This window comes from Carex rostrata, chromosome 23 (genome assembly GCF_964058835.1).
Source record: "Carex rostrata chromosome 23, lpCarRost1.2, whole genome shotgun sequence".
NCBI lineage: Eukaryota > Viridiplantae > Streptophyta > Magnoliopsida > Poales > Cyperaceae > Carex > Carex rostrata.
The window spans coordinates 917,149-930,707 of NC_135940.1; the positions used below are offsets into that span (position 1 = coordinate 917,149).

Here is a 13,559-nt window from a genome sequence, read left to right on the forward strand (position 1 = left end):
GCTTCTACAGGATGCGACCATGGTATTTTTAAAATTTTCAGAAAAAATGGTGTTTTAATTTATTATTTTTGGAAAAATGGTATATTTAAAAATTTCGGTATCAATTAGAACATCATTTCATACTAAGACGCCCAAGCAAAATAAATATTATAGAAAAGAAGTAGAAAATGAAAACTCGATAGCGCACTCAATATGCATTCACATCTAATTATCTGAACAATGGATTTAGGTTTGTAAGCTGAGTTAGGAGATAAACATATACCTCCATTTATATTTTCTTCACTACAATTTTTAATATTCAGTTTAATAATGTTATCATTTATTTTTATAGCTTAATAATTTTCTCTTCTTTTTATTCTCAAGTTTGACCAAATCTCGAACTGGAAAAACTTACAACGAAATCAAATAAAGAAATTGTACATACTTAAGATTAATTTTAATAACCTTATTATTTATTTTGATAAATATATTATCTACTTGATTTAAATTATTTATTTACAAACAATGTTCAATACTAACAGTAACTCAGTGAGTAAGAAAACCTGCAAGTAACTAAATCAGATTTCTATTGTGATTATTTGCGGCCCGGCTCAATTGAATTTATAACTCCACGGGACTTATTCCATTTCAAAATAACTGGACATATCCCATGACCTCCGTATGTCCGTCGTAAACTGGAGAAAATGTACAGATGTCTCTCGAGGGTTTTAAACTGGAGAAGAAAGAACCTCAAAACCCTTGTCCCTCAGTCGCTGGCTTCCATCAACTCCCGCCGGGACTTGCCTTCAGCTACACCTCCGCCTCCTCTTCCTCCCCCAGCGACGAGGGCAGCCGCGTAATTTCAGTTTGGCCAAATCCCTACAATTTTCCTGGAGAAAATATACCCTTTCCCTCAAATCCCGCTAAATGAAATCATCTCTCTTCTAAGCTTTCATTCCGATTTCCGATCAGAAAACGAGCAAGATTTCTGATTCCATTTCTCGTTTGAGCGAGCAACATCTCATTCCCATCAGAGTGTTGTCTTCTTCTTCCTCTCTCTCTCCCTCTCTCTCCATGTATCGTGTAATAGGTACTCTACGGAGATCATATGCTTGTCACCAGATATCTAAAGGAGATAATTTGGGAAGCTTCTGGTTAGTGTTGTCTTTGTTGTGTGTATTTTTATTTACTTATTACATTTGGTGTTTGCTAATTTTACAATTGAGGAAGTACTGATCCGAAGTTCTGACCTGGTGCTGGTTACTTCATCACAGGAAAAATTATCTTTCAGTTCAGGAAATAAGAATTACTGTTCTCCGTATTAGAAAGGAGCTATTTGCTCATGAGTGTTAAACCATATAAAATGTGTATAAAAATTTAATCTTGTTACCGTTTCTTTGTTTTTTTATTCTTGCAGGAGTTTGACTGAAAGCATAAAGGTATTTCCTTGTAGACATACCAAGCATCTAATCTGTTAGATCAGTGGTTGCTGGAATTCTATTTTTTTTTTCTTGACCTATTGTTGTTTGTTCTTTGCCAGATAGGAGCAGGGTATTACAGTAATTATGCACCTAATCATATTGTTCCATCAAAGCTGTCAACTCATAGCAATGTAAACAAAGATTTAGGAGACAAACAATTTGGATTCACAAACATGGGCTTAAAGGTTGGATATGTGAAACTTTCTCCTGTTTTTTTTCTTTTTATTTCTCCAGATTATTTTCTAGGCTAATATGACATGGATGTTCATAGAGGTATGATGGCACAAATAATCAAGAGCAAAGAAGAGAGAGTGAAATGTTAACTAAACCGGTTGGAAGGAAAATCTCAGCAGCTGAAAAGAGAAAATTTCTTATCAACACGGTACATAAAATTGCACTGGATATCTTTTATGCTTCCACTTGCCGCATATTTTATATCAGGTAGTCGTCCGGTACTGACCCGTGTGACCTCATTATCAGTCTTGTACTGTCTGGTACAGTTTTATTTTCTTCTTCTTCCATGTGTGTAAATCAGATTAAATTGTGGGTTCATGTAGGGTAGATATTTGGTTTTATTGCTACCTATTGGTTCCATGTGGCAGTCTGATTGAAATTTTCAAACAAAAAATCAATCATTGGTCTCAACATGATGTAAGTGTCCTATAGCATACTTTATGAAAAAAAAATTTAGTCTTTTATTCATTTTATTTGTTATTTGCAATTTTGGCAGCTATTTGACCTGAAGGACTCGAAGCAATCTGTTTATGGAACCCTAGATGCATGGGTTGCCATGGAGCCAACTTTTCCTTTGGCCTCACTAAGACAAGCCCTTGTTGTTCTTCAAAAGCATGAACAATGGCATCGGATTGTTCAGGTACTATTTTCATGGCCTCATAGATTATTGGTACCAGTTATGAATCAATTCTCACATCTCTGGTACCTGATTTTGACCTGTTTGGAACTTGGGTTTTGAGGATTGGGTGACAATCCTAGGCATGGGATTATTTTGGTTTCAGGTTTTTCAGGTGACGGTTGTTTGAATGCAAATTCCAAATTATCATGGCTAGTACCAGTCAGATATTCATTTTGTGACTTGACTGGTACCTGGTATTATATTCACCGATAAGTTGTAAAAAATGTTCTCATAATGTTTTTTTATGGTTTCTAGGCATTGTCATTGCTGCCACCAGTCATGAATTCAATTATAGATTTACCTAAGACTTGGTTAAAGCCTTTATATTGAAGACACTTTGTGTAAGACATTAAAAAAAAAAAGTGAGGCTTTTGTAATATGCATATTACAAAGGGAAAATTTCTGGTGTACCCATCCAAAATTTCAAAATGGCCAATATTTCCATAAATACATCATTATATCCAATATGTGTATGCAAACTTAACTTCTTTTCTTCTATCCTCTTTTATTTATTTTATTTTCTATTTAATTATTTTAAAAATTGAATTGACAATTATGTCCCTTCCATTTCAATCCTCCTCTCTTCTATTTAGCTATTTTTCATTCTTCGTCCAAGATGTTTAGCTTTCATTTATGAGCTGATTTCCACAGAATCTGAGAAGAATGAAGTTGTGAACTGGCGAATCATCTACTCGTCCTTTTTTTATTGTATCTTTATTAGTTTGCAATTTAATTTTCTTCCATTCAAGTAGAGAAAAATGGAGCTATAGGTCCATGGAGGAGGGGCCCAGAAAGGAAGGTAAAATAAAAACTAAGAAAACTAATATACTGAACGAAGCTTGACATCCTAGAGCTATAGGTCCATGGAGGAGGATTGAAATAGAAGGGATATAAATATGTAATTGTCAATTCAATTTTTAAAATAATCAAATTAAAAATAAAATAAATGAAAGGGCAAGAAAGAAAGGAAGTTAAGTTTGTATGGGTATATTGGATATTATGATGTATTCATGGGGATATTGGCTATTTTAAAAGTTTGAATGGTACACCAGAAATTTTCCCTATTACAAAATGGCCTGCTCTATGGATTCATATCTCAGTTTTTCAAGTCAAAATAGACGATCCGACCATTCAACATTTTCATTTACATTGAAATTTTCCATATTACAAAATGTATTGCTCTGTGGACTCATATCTCCGTTTTTCAAGTCAAAATAGTCTATCCAACCGTTCAACATTTTCTCCATATGTAAATGTACTTGAAAACCAAAATTTACACTTTTTAGAATTTTTTTACTATTTTTAGATAGGAAGAAAATCATTTGATTTGAAAAATCTGGACCATCCAAAAGCAGTGATTTTCTACCTATCTTAAAAAATAGTAAAAAAATTCTGAAAAATGTAAATTTTGCCTACAAGTACATTTTCACGTGGACATCATGTTTAACGGTTCAGATCAACTGTTTGAAATTTGAAAATAGAAATATGGATCCATAGTACGGATCGATCCGTAATATGCATATTACCATAACCTCACTCAAAGAAAAAAAATGTTTTATTGGGTGGATGTGAGGTGTCCCTTTTTTTTACGGGTATGCATAATAGATGATATTTCGTATTAAGAATGAAATTTCCACAAAAGGCATCAAATTGTCTGTACAATTTTCATAGGTACTAAAATGGATACTGAGCAAAGGTCAAGGGAATACAATGGGAACATACAAGCTGCTAATAACAGCACTAGAGAAAGATAATAGAGCAGAAGAGGCCCATAAAATTTGGAAGAGTAAAATTGGCCACGATCTGCATTCTGTGTCGTGGGAGTTTTGCGACCTTATGTTGTCAATTTATTACCGCAACAACATGCTAGATCGACTAGTAAAGGTACCTTATATTTTCTTTTAGAGTGAGGATACTTACTATGGATCAATATCTCCGTTTTTGAAGTTCAAACGGTCGATCTGAACCGTTCAACATGATCTCCATATGAAAATGTTTTTATAGATCAAATTTTACATTTATTAGAATTTTTTTACTATTTTTTTTAGATAGGTACAAAATCATTTGATCTAAAGATCTAGACCGTTCAAAAATAGTGATATTCTACTTATCTAAAAAAATAGTAGAAAAAATATAAAAAATATATAAAATTTAGTCTGTTGTACATTTTCATATCGAGTTCATGTTCAACGGTTTAGATCGGACTATTTAGAATTTGAAAAAGAAGATATTGATCCATATTATGGACTAATATGCACTATGCATAGTACCGTAGCCTCATTCTTTCTTTTGTGGTCTATCTTTCTTTTTAGTTTGGTATGTTTTCTCTTCCATCTGCTTTGCCTTAAAGCCTATTAGGGTTTACATTTTTGTGAGAAACTTGTAAAGTCCCGTGTTACTAGTGTAAGAAAATGCAGTCTATGTGGCCGCATATGCGTATTCGGTTGTAATCTGCATAGAAATCTGTATGCGGTCAATATATGCGGTTTCGCATATGCGGCCACATATTCGGCTGTATATTACTATCGCATATTCGGTTGCATATTATTTCCACATATTTAACTGCATATTACCGCATACTTATTTGTATGATACCGAATATTACTGCATATTGCCGCATACTTGTTTATATATATATTAATTCTCATTTATTTTAAAATCCGCATATGCGGCCACATACTGCATATGCGGTATGCGGTGACCTTTCGCATACCGCATAGAAACTGCATGTAATAACATTGCGTGTTACTGAGAAATTGCACAAGGAAAAAGATCTTGAATTTTATTAGTTAGAAAGGTACTTAAACCTTTGACACTGGTGGTCTTTCTTATTTGAATTGGCATAGACGATGCATAGCAAGAGCAAAAAATAACAACACGTATCATTTTTAAACTAAAGGTTCAAAAAAATTGCATTTAATTGATAGTCCCCATGCAAATTATGGCACACCACTCTCATCACTTGTGAGGAGCAAATTTTACACAAGTCGACTCTTAGTACTTCTCAAAAGGACTCATTTTTGTTAATTTAAGAGGATTTTATTAAAATAGTTCTTTACAAAGTCCAAGGACCTATTTTGTTGTTTTTCCAAAGTTCAAGTAATAACTTTTTATGCGCAAAGAAGATCTGGAATTAGCCTTTTTATTATTATTTTCCAACTTTTTATTCTGTTATTTTACATAGCTGTTTAGACGTATCGAATCATATGGCTGAAAGCCGCCTAGAAAAAGTATTGTACGGAAAGTTGCAGATGCATATGAGGTGCTTGGCCTCTCAGAAGAAAAGGATAAATTATTGAAGGAGTATAGCTATCTATTTGACAAGTCATCAGATGAGAATAAAAGGAGATATAAGCATTCTAAGAAGACTAACAAAGAAGGTAACCTTGTTACTTGAATACAAATATAGTTTTTTATCCCTTTCTCATTTTTGCTTGATGGCTTCTTTAGCTTGTTTTGAATTTTGACTTTAGCTGTGTAATTCTGCATGTATGTCCCTGGTGTAATTCTGCCATCATTGATTTTAGTAAGAAACAAAGGAATAACATTATATGAGAAAAATTGTACTATGAATCTATGATGTTGTTGTTTCTTCTTTTCAGATAAGAAAGAAAACAGCAAAGTAAAATCGTTGAATAGTATGGCTGTTGATTCTGGACCTTCAGATGATCAAACTCAAAAGCAATGTTCTCAAAACTCCTAGCTGTTTTTTGTTGTTGTTGTTGTTGTTGTTGTTGTCAATCCTATCCATCAAAAGTGTTAGTATAATTTTGTCAAGGTCAAATTTTTTACTATAGTTCTGAATACGAGGAAAATGATTACTTTGTTCTGTAATGTTTTAGATGTGATTTTTTTTTTAAGTTGATATGTGAATTACTTATTCCTTGCGAACATTTAAAAGTGTCATTGTTCTTTTCTTTTGGAATGGAACTGGTATAGTGATTTCTATAGGATTGAATTGATGAACACATCGTGAGAAATTTCTATTCTTTTGGAATTTATTTGGTGCCAGTAACTCGTACAAAAATATGGATAAATAAAATGTGCCGAAAAATAAAATAAAAGTACTCTTTATATATGTCAACATGAATATAAAGTAAAACAAAAAGGAGGGAGAGATCAGAGAAGTCTAACATATTGAAATAACGGACTTAACCTCTATCAAGCTAAATTGCGATGCTAGCCTAGAAGCCTAGAACTAGAAGGCTTTAACTAATGTACTCATGAGCATTATGCTTTATGCAATGGCCCACAACCCAATTTATTAACTAATTTACTGTCATGAATTCAGTTTTGACGTTTTAATTAATTCAGATGTTCAGAAATAAAGAAAAAACATCTTTCCAAATTGCTTTTAATAATTATATGTTCGCGTATTAGATTATTTTAAAATATAAACTTTGATTTTAATTTGATAGTTTAATTATTAGCTTTTCAAAAAAGATAGTTTAATTATTAGAAAAAAATAATTTGTGCATGTTTTCTATATTATTTGGATAATAATTGTTTGTTAGAATTTAACGAAAACATATGATATTTTCTTTAAATGCATTACTGTATGTTTTGTTCGCATAAATATTGATATATTATTTTGAAATTGCTCTTGCAATTATTTGTTGAAGTATTAGATAATATTTGAAATATAACTATCATTTTTATGATTTGATCAGCAGAAATGGCTCCATAAATAATCCAAAATGTCTATCACGCCTGCAAATGATATACTGCAGCTGCTTTGCTGTAAAGGCCCATTGGGCTGACTTAATTTATTAGATGTTAATTTTTCCAAAAGTCCAACATACAATGAGGACTTACTTTTGCTAGATTTCTCATTTCGATCGTTGGCAAAGAATATACTTAATTAATTTCTTCAAAAAATAAAACCGATTGCGATTATTTTCTCTGGTTTTGAGGACTACTCGAAAGCCATCAATTGCCAATCAGAAAATTATTGTCTGTATTTAACAAGAGAAGGGGGGTTTAAAATTAATTAGATGATAGCGAAGGCAAAAGCCGCAAAACCCAGATCAGTGTAAAATTTCTTTATTTCCAGGTAACACACATATGCACTAATTTTGCAATTGGGCCCAGCTCTTTATCCTTTTTGTTCTTTAATTGAGAGAATCTATCTCCTTCTTCAACAAGCCAAGTTCATTGATGTGAAACCGCTCTAAAATTCTCCCGTTTTTATTTTTTTGTATATTTGGGAAAGCAAAAGCTCCACTTTCTATATATGTACAAACTAAAAGAACAAATATAAAAATTTCTTTCAAAATTTTCAGGGAGTGTTTCAAATGTTTACATCATCCAGCCAACCTGCTTGCTATTTTTTTTTTTTTTTTTTTTTTTTTGAGGGTAAGGTGGCAAGTTCCTGCTTGCTACTTTAAGGAGATGTTTTATTCACCAACAAGAGAACAAAAGTAACATCATGCAATGATATACTATTTAGTCTAGTTTGTTGTCAATTTAAAACCAACCCTTTTAAGCCAATTAATATGTGGCAGAATCAGAGAAAGTCAAATAGCAATGGACACAAAAATGGACCGGAGTTCAGATCCACTAAAGTAACTCAAATTTTGAGTTTGGATCCGGACCGCCCGATCAAAGTCACACAAATATTAAAGAGATTATGTGAATTCTAACTTAAATTGAATTAATCCGGATTTTGATTGAACGGTCCGGATTCAAACTCAAAATTTGAGTTACATTACATAATCCGGACACATACAAGTGAGTATAGGGCTATATATAGACACATTTTTTTTTCTCATCAAAAGAAAGAGTAATATAAGGTTACGAAAATTTAATATTAATGTATTAAGTTTATGAATCTTAAAGAAAAATATAATAATAACAATATTAAAAATTATGAATTGGCATTTGTCTAAGCAGTGTCTTGTTAATTTTGTATGGTGAATCCTTATCCATTTATACAGTTTTTATACTTCTTTGGCAATTTAAATCAGCACGAATATATAATCAGTTTTCAATTCATACATCACACACACACACACACACACACATATATTTTAATTTTGGCTATGAGAAGGTATATAGAAGTATAGGTTTACTTCTAATCATTAATAACTAAGATAATTGGTGATTTCTAATGAAAATTTGGTGAATATAGCCCCACTTCCTTCAAAAGTTTATTTTTTTTAATAAACTCAGATTAGAGCATCATTTTAGTGTATTTTTATTTTTATTTTCAGGTGAAGTTTTCTAAAGAATTGTTTTTAGTTTGTTAGTTTGTAAATGTTTCAATAAATACATTCATACATATGGTACATATGTTCGCATTTCACTTGCGTATTACGCAGTGAATATCTACATATCACACAAACAATAAAGACATTTGAACCTCCTCCTCTTCAAATGCTTTAGTTAATTAAATCACCCCTCCTGACTCAATTTGAACCAGTTCAGCCATCCAATTTACTATATATATATTGGTCTTCATAAAAATGCTATACATGATTAGGGGTGTAAACGGATCAGATTCGGAGCGAATAATGCTAATATCATATCTGTCTCCGTTTTTCAATGAGCGGATACGGATAGTAAACAGATATCAAAATTTAAAATCATATCCGCCTTAAATTGATACATATACGGAGCGGATAATCAACGGATACGGATTCCAATAAGGATATGAAACAAATAATTGTTGGATAATTGAGTTATGCACTTTAAGATACAAAAAAATGACTTGTTCTTATCTTGAAACAATGACTAAAACCAATTTAGCAGATACTAAAAATATACTACATTCACAGACTAAAGTCTTGAATGAAAAAGAATGAAAAATGAAGAAATGGAGATAAAAATGAAATGAAATTGCATTATTGTAGCACCATCACCAGCAAAAAAAAGATTAAATTGAAAACCATATCGTATTATCATTTATATCAAAACCAAGACTGAAATGAATGTAGGATAATATATAACAACTTATATCCGGAACAATAAAGTTAAAGCTGGTTAAAAATAATTTCGAATCAGAATAATTGAAGATACAAATATTCATCTTCATAAAATTATCCGTATCCATTTACACCCCTGTACATGATGGATTTTTCTTTGGTTCTTTTATTTTTCTTATTTTTTTCTTTGTTCCTTTTCAGGATATGTAGAAAACCACTTGATGTGACAATTTTGAATCATCCGAAAGTAATGAATTTCTATCTGTCTAAATAAAATAAAAATTGTAAGTTTGGTTTTCCAATATATTTTTATATAGAGTTTATGTTTAGCAGTTCGGATAAACTATTTGAACTTTGAAAACAAAAATATAAATAATTGCATGAGTCCGATTCGTGATATGCATATTACCATAGCCTGACTCTTTTTAGTTTGTTTAGAATCGGGCCGGACAGAAAAAAAGAAGAAAGAAGAAAAGAGTAGAATTAAAATTTAAGAAACAATTTTAATGAAATGAACAGCTTTAAAATTGGTGTTAATTTGTAACATACAGTATTTGAATTCGTTTTGAATTTTGATCTAGTGCCTTTATAGTAAAGTAATAGCCGTACTTGGTTCGGGTTGTATCACGGTCACAATCACATGATGAATGTTACATAATATAATTTAATATGCAAAGATTTTATGCATTAACTAATAACAATCATGGGAATTTCATTTTATTCGGGACAGCGACTAATGGGACCAAGATTCCCCATCAATCACGGTTCCTGGTTCCACTTGTTAATGTTTCTTAGTCCCAACCTTTGATCCCAAACAATTAGGACCTGTTCGGCGGTGCCCAAAGAGAATGAGAATAGGAATGAATTGCAAAATGTTTGAATTGATTTTTATTATTTACATGGAAAAAAAAAATTCAGTTTGAATATTTTTTTTTACCATATAAACAGTAAAATTTGATCTTTCGTCGAACAAGCCCTTAACCTTTGCAGAATTATATAACTGTGTTTTGTAAGGAATTCGCATCCTCTGTATTAACAAAACTTGTGTTAATAGATTTGAACTGTCCGATTGAGATATGCATTAATATTAAAGGCCCCGTGCATCATAGGCGTGAGCCGGATTGGTTCTGATTCTGATCAGACAGCCAAAATACATTAACTCAAAAGATGCTCTTTTGAGTTAATGCAGAAGATGCAGATTTTTCTTTTGAGTGGAACTGTAGTACTGCGTATGAAGTGCGGAGTCAGATATTTTAATTATGGAGTCAAATACATATGAAAATCAATTATATAAAATTTTAGTGCAGTGAATAAAGATCAATTTTATATTACTATGACATTTTACTCTAAATTATATAAAAAATTATATCTAAATACAAATTATATAAATTTAAAAATAAAAGTCAATTGACTCTCATTGGTTCTTCTTTAATATGTCCCTCCTGCATATTATGTATTAACCTATGTTGTGGATTATATTTTTATTTTTAATGTTTACACAATTGTATAGCTAGTAAAGACAATCGCTACATATGTACTTCAAGATCAAATTTTACATTTTTTTTAATCTTTCCTTTACTATTTTTATGTTTTTAGATGAATAAGGCTAGCATGCTACTTGTAACATATTGATATGTTGTGCTATCTCTTCAAAAATCTCTTGGATATGCTTCAACGACGAATCCAAATAGTTAAAACCAATCTACTTCATGAGTGATGCATTTATATGCAATGATTATAAATTTTTGAATTCATTTAGTATAAAATTAAACGGTAAAAAATTAAAGATTATAAATTAATTTTTATGTATTCATTTATTATTATTTTTTGATGGCTTGACTTTTTAGATATATAGAAAAGCACTACTTTCGAATGGTTCATTTTTTTAAAATCAATTGGTTTTCTACCTGTTTGAGAATATAGTAAAAAATTTACAAAGTATAAAATTTTGGTCTCTAAATACACTTTTAATTTGAGATCATGTTTTGCTATTCAAATCAGCTGTTTAAACTTTAAAAATATAAATATGGATCCACAATACGAGTCAATCCACAATATGCATTATGCATAATGCATATTACCATAGCCTCACTCATGTTTTTATTTTTATTTTAAAATTTGATAGGGGTGAAGTCCCTGACTTGTACTATTACTAATGAAAATTTTACATGTACGAAAAAAAATATACGATAGCATAATGAATGTTAAGCTGAGAACTAAATAATCTTGTAATTTTTTAACTCATTTAAATTTATAGTAAAAGTACAAATAGTTGCAATATCATCTCGGTAAAATCTCTCTCCACAAAACCAAAATTGCAACCATGAAAGCTCTTTAAATTAATTTGAAAAAAAACTATTATTGAGATTATGAAGAAGACTATTATCAAATGATCCACCTCAATTTACATTACCTAAACATAAACATAAACATAAATCAATGGCCTGACCGCATTACTGTTCTTCTCACTGTTTCTCTTGAAAAGTTGAAAGCTCACAAGTCACAAGAGAGCACCGCATTAAATTAGTAAAAACAAAAACTTATTCAAATATTATCTTTTTTTTTTCAAAGTACAATATTGACTTATTGAGCTGGATTCATTAAAATGACACAATGTGGCTATTTCAGATTCTCTGTGGCAAGTACAAAACTACAATTGGTGATACATGTTTCGAACGGATAACCTAAATTTAAACATAGGAACAGGAAGTACTAATATGTTGTTATTCTTTTGTAATAATAGGAACTTACTTTTTCTCATCCAACCGTTCATATCTGTTCATGCACAAATCTCGATGACAATCAACAGTTTTTTTAAGAAAAAAATAATAATATGAGTTTAGCTCATATTCTGATTGATAAAATGAGATTACAAGAGTTATGTAATTACATTTGTTTTGAAGAAGAGAAATATTAATATAACAGGACTCAATACAATTAAAGGAACAACTATAAAATATAAAGAAATTGAACAAAGAAACTTAAAACAACGAAATCTGAGCCTTAGTCTGGTTCAATTGACCCATTCGGTGTGCTTTTCATTTATTATAATTTTTTATCATTCGGTTCGGTGTGCTTTTCCTGTAAAACTGCAATTGCCATCTGATGTTATACTTGGATATATAGAATATTATTACATAAATTTATTTTTTTAGATTTTACTTAAAAACCTGTATTTATGTAATATTTCAGGTTATATTTATTTGTGTTTATAATTGTTAGAAACAGTCAAACTGTTTTATATATAATATTTTTCTATCAATGGAATCCGTAAAATTCGACTGCCTAAAAAGTTCTTGTTTAACGAATTTTAAATTATGATGACGATTAATCCTGAAAAAAATTATAATCCGATAATATAAAATATAGACAAAACTCGATTAATCCAACCCCTATATTTATATACCTCTAGAGTCTAGTTTCCTGGTAGAGCAATAGTGAAGTTCCTTTAAGCATCTTTTAACCTAAAACCAAAATATATTTGTCGTATACTCTTATAATTCGTACAAATTGGACCGGATTATTGACTGACTGCAATTCTACAAACGACATATTACCTAGAAATGCTTTAAAATTGTAAATGAGCAGGAGCATTTTCTCTCCAAGACCAAGAGTAAAATTGTAAAAATAAATAAAAAGAAAACCACCCAATAAAAAACGTCGATCCGAATCCGACAAACATACTGACCGCGCACGAGCATAGGGCCCACACGACTGAAGCAGTAAGCAACTCGTCGATCTAGATCTCATTCACAAAATAAAAGAAAAATTGAGATTTCTGATTCTCTGTAACCTAAAAAAAATGATAAAATATGCAACCCATTACTGACATGTAAAGGAAAAGAGTGCCGGTCTACCGGAAGTCCGGAACCTATACAGTAGCTTTACATCATGCGGGCCCCGGATGAAAATGGAAACGACTCTTTATAATAGGCGGCACTTATTACAACAGAGCATCGGATGCAAGTTGCAACAACAAAAATAGGTCCAATCACGCTTGTACCTTATTCAACAATAAGTTCGTGGACTTGTTTCACGATTATTTTAAGGACCACTGCCATGTCTCATGAGCGGGTGACTGGCCTGACTATGAATCATATTTGAAGTTTAATGTTATGCTGTTGGTATTATTATAAGAAATAAAAACTACATATTACTGTAGACCGAGTCCATATAGTTAGTTCTCCACTCATATTCTTCCACGTCATCACATTCACTCTCACCGACCATAGTAACTCCGCTTCGGCTTCACTTCACTCTATC

The 13,559-nt window shown here is 31.2% G+C and overlaps 1 pseudogene across 1 annotated transcript; it reads left to right on the plus strand.

Moving 5' to 3' along the window:
- The first annotated feature begins 684 nt into the window (after positions 1-684).
- LOC144575223 (pentatricopeptide repeat-containing protein At4g21190-like) lies at positions 685-6,265 on the plus strand (annotated as a pseudogene). Its single transcript, XR_013518377.1, has 8 exons — positions 685-1,133; positions 1,397-1,418; positions 1,520-1,645; positions 1,732-1,842; positions 2,191-2,334; positions 4,045-4,257; positions 5,558-5,753; positions 5,976-6,265. The product of XR_013518377.1 is annotated as a pentatricopeptide repeat-containing protein At4g21190-like (transcript).
- The last annotated feature ends 7,294 nt before the right edge of the window (positions 6,266-13,559 follow it).